The sequence below is a fragment of the Tursiops truncatus genome, chromosome 6, assembly GCF_011762595.2.
Source record: "Tursiops truncatus isolate mTurTru1 chromosome 6, mTurTru1.mat.Y, whole genome shotgun sequence".
Classification (NCBI taxonomy): domain Eukaryota; kingdom Metazoa; phylum Chordata; class Mammalia; order Artiodactyla; family Delphinidae; genus Tursiops; species Tursiops truncatus.
In genome coordinates this window covers 7,761,849-7,765,768 of record NC_047039.1, presented here as the reverse complement: position 1 = coordinate 7,765,768, position 3,920 = coordinate 7,761,849, and the positions used below count along the sequence as shown (strand labels likewise).

Here is a 3,920-nt window from a genome sequence, read left to right as displayed (position 1 = left end):
GCATCGGCAGCTGGACTCTCAACCACTGCGCCACCAGGGAAGCCCCAGAAACCTTTATTTTTAACAAGGGCCCCAGATGATTGTAGGTTTCGATCAAAAGTGTGGTTTGGCAATTCACTTTTAACCTTCATTGTGTGTTAGATTACATATATAATAAAATTAAATTACAAATCATGTAGTTGAACAAAAAGTAATTTTCTTATATAAGCTATTAATTGATACTTAAATATAATATGGCTCTTAAAATGAAATCATGTTGGTAGTTGTATTCTTAAGGATGCTAATAAAAAAGCCATACAGCAAAAAAACATTGACAGCAAATCAAAATACCAATGATGTTCCTCTGAATTCCATGTTTCATCCAGCATCAAAAACCACCAATCTTTTAGTCCTTCTCTTTACATTATTCTGTATCTACATGCTCTGCATCTGATTGCATCCCTGGATTTTATTTTCTGTGACATATTTTCTACAGATGTATATCATTGTCTGTTGCTTTGGGGGTTGAATGTCCTTCTGGATGTCCACTGTTAGTCTCCATGTAGCATGGAGAAACTTCTCACTCTGCACTTCCAAACAGATTCTGGCTCGCTGCTTTGTCGCTAAGATATTTTATTTTTATCAATTTGCAGAATCATCTGCCCACCGCCTTTCTCATACAAATACAATTCCAGACATTCTCTCCATGACTTTTCTTGTCTTTTTTTTTTTTACATCTTTATTGGAGTATAATTGCTTTACATTGGTGTGCTAGTTTCTGCTTTATAACAAAGTGAATCAGCTATACATATACATATGTTCCCATATCTCTTCCTTCTTGCGTCTCCCTCTCTCCCACCCTCCCTATCCCACCCCTCTAGGTGGTCACAAAGCACTGAGCTGATCTCCCTGTGCTATGCGGCTGCTTCCCACTAGCTATCTATTTTACGTTTGGTAGTGTATATATGTCCATGCCACTCTCTCACTTTGTCACAGCTTACCCTTTCCCCTCCCCATATCCTCAAGCATGACTTTTCTTATATTAATGCAATTCCACACAATAAAGAATACAAAAATAAATCATGTATTTCAGTATAATGTTGAACATCCAGTGAAATTCTCTGGTTTTGTTTATGTTTCTTATAGACTTACTCTAAATAATGGATGCAGAGACATTTGTATTTAAATGATTTTTACATGCTGATAAAATCCCATGACTTTTGGTCATTGAGGTAATGAAAAAATCCTAAATCAGATACTACTCTGTATGGAGTCTATAAAAGTAACTTATGGAGCAGCATATAGTTCAGAGCAGACCAAAAAAAAATCCTTTTCTTTTTAATGTCAGTTGGCTAGTTGGTAAGGAAACTGGTTTAACATTATTTATTTATTTTCCTTTATCTCATCAATTCTGATTTTCTACAGTAAGTTAACACTATCAATTCTTTGTGTTTTCTAAAGACTGCCTACCTTTCTATATACACAAAATGAAGTCAGTTATTTGTGTATTTGGTTACAGTAGACTGTTTAAGTTGAAATAAACATTTGCATTGTGACAGTTTCTGTTTTTTTTTTTTCTCTTGATGTTGAACAATTTTGACTGCTTTTAAAGGGCGTACAGCCCTAGCTGTCTTCATTTCTGCTCTGTCAAAATCATCGCTGTCAGGGATAGACAGGTCATCAGTGCATTTTATGTGTTGGAATGGTTTGTTCTGCAGATTTGGTACTATGTGCAACACAGACTTGGAGTTCTACTTATGATAAAAACTATGTGCCATGAACATCCAAACCCAGAAAGGACAAAATGTGATTTGGCGTCTGGTAACATGCTGAAAAACAGCATTCACACAACTGTATCTTATATCAAACATTGAAAAGATGGCTTTTGATATAAAATTTAAAGTGATTGAAATTGAAAATACGTTTAATATTATTAAATGATTAAAAACTTTATTCTTTAAACTCAGGTAGGTGGTAGCCTCCAGTTAAGATGATACTTTTAATGTTTGAAATTACCTTTTGACACATGTATATAATCTAATCCCTTTTTACAGGAAATAGAATACTAAGCAAGAATTTTAGCTGTCAGCAAAAAATTTCACTATGATACTTGTATCTCTAGGAGTAAAAGAAGATGTAAGAATAATAAATTAAGAATATTCCCAGGGCTTCCCTGGTGGCGCAGTGGTTGAGAATCCGCCTGCCGATGCAGGGGATACGGGTTCGTGCCCCGGTCCGGGAAGATCCCACATGCCGCGGAGCGGCTGGGCCCGTGAGCCATGGCCGCTGAGCCTGCGCTTCCGGAGTCTGTGCTCCGCAACGGGAGAGGCCACAACAGTGAGAGGCCCGAGTACCGCAAAAATAAACAAACAAAAAAAACAACAACAGAAAAGAATATTCCCAGAAGGGAAACCTTCAAGATGGCGGAAGAGTAAGACGTGGAGAACACCTTCCTCCCCACAAATACATCAGAAATACAGCTACATGTGGAACAACTCCTACAGAACACCTACTGAGCGCTGGCAGAAGACCTCAGACCTCCCAAAAGGCAAGAAACTCCCCACGTACCTGGGTAGGGCAAAAGAAACAAGAATAAACAGAGACAAAAGAATAGGGACGGTACCTGCACGAGTGGGAGGGAGCTCTGAAGGAGGAAATGTTTCCACACACTAGGAAGCCCCTTCACTGGCGGGGACGGGGGCGGGGGGGGGGCAGCGGGGGAAGCTTCAGAGCCACGGAGGAGAGCACAGCAACAGGGGTGCGGAGGGCAAAGCGGAGAGATTCCTGCACAGAGGATGGGTGCCGACCGGCACTCACCAGCCCGAGAGGCTTGTCTGCTCACCCGCCGGGGTGGGCGGGGCTGGGAGCTGTGGCTCGGGCTTCGGTCGGAGCGCTGGGAGAGGACTGGGGTTGGTGGCGTGAACACAGCCTGAAGGGGGTTAGTGCGCCACGGCTGGCCGGGAGGGAGTCCGGGGAAAAGTCTGGACCAGCCGAAGAGGCAAGAGACCATTGTTTCGGGGTGTGCGAGGAGAGGGGATTCAGAGCACCGCCCAAATGAGCTCTAGAGACGGGCGTGAGCCGCGGCTGTCAGCGCGGACCCCAGAGACGGGCGTGAGACGCTAAGGCTGCTACTGCAGCCACCAAGAAGCCTGTGTGCGAGCACAGGTCACTATCCACGCCTCCGCTCCCGGGAGCCTGTGCAGCCCGCCACTGCCAGGGTCCGGGATCCAGGGACAACTTCCCTGGGAGAACGCACGGCGCGCCTCAGGCTGGTGCAACTTCATGCCAGCCTCTGCCACCGCAGGCTCTCCCCACATTTCAATTATAACTACCATACCCCTCCCTCCCCCTGGCCTGAGTGAGCCAGAGCCCCCGAATCAGCTGCTACTTTAACCATGTCCTGTCTGGGCGGGGAACAGATGCCCGCAGGTGACCTACAAGCAGAGGCGGGGCCAAATCCAAAGCTAAACCCCAGGAGCTGTGCAAACAAAGAAGAGAAAGGGAAATCTCTCCCAGCAGCTTCGGGAGCAGCGGATTACGAGCCTTGAAAACAAGTGGGGCTTAGGGAGAGAGCCAGAGAGCTATAGGAAATTGAGACTTTACGTGTATGGGCTCATGCACAAACTCACTTGCTCTGAGTCCCAGCTCAGAGGCAGAAGATGGAAAAGAACCTGGCATTGTAGCCAGCCTGCCAGGACTATCCTAGCATGCCCCCAGGCCCACAGCTGGCTCTAGCTCCAGCCCTTCTGCCAAGGTGGCGGCCCCTGGCGGGCCCCAGGAAAAGTCCTGGCCCATGTCAGGATCCAGCTCCAGCCCTGTTGCCCAAACCACTGGGCATATGCAGTCTACATACGGGTGCACCTGCACAAGGCCATAACTTCAAGACTGGCAGAGGCAACTGTATTGCCTAATTCATAGAAGCAGACACAGAAAGTCAAACA

General features: G+C 45.5%; 1 pseudogene; it reads right to left on the bottom strand.

The window, feature by feature from the left end:
* Positions 1 to 357: 357 nt before the first annotated feature.
* On the bottom strand, positions 358 to 3,657 carry LOC141278916 (DNA-directed RNA polymerases I, II, and III subunit RPABC4 pseudogene; annotated as a pseudogene).
* Positions 3,658 to 3,920: the final 263 nt, after the last annotated feature.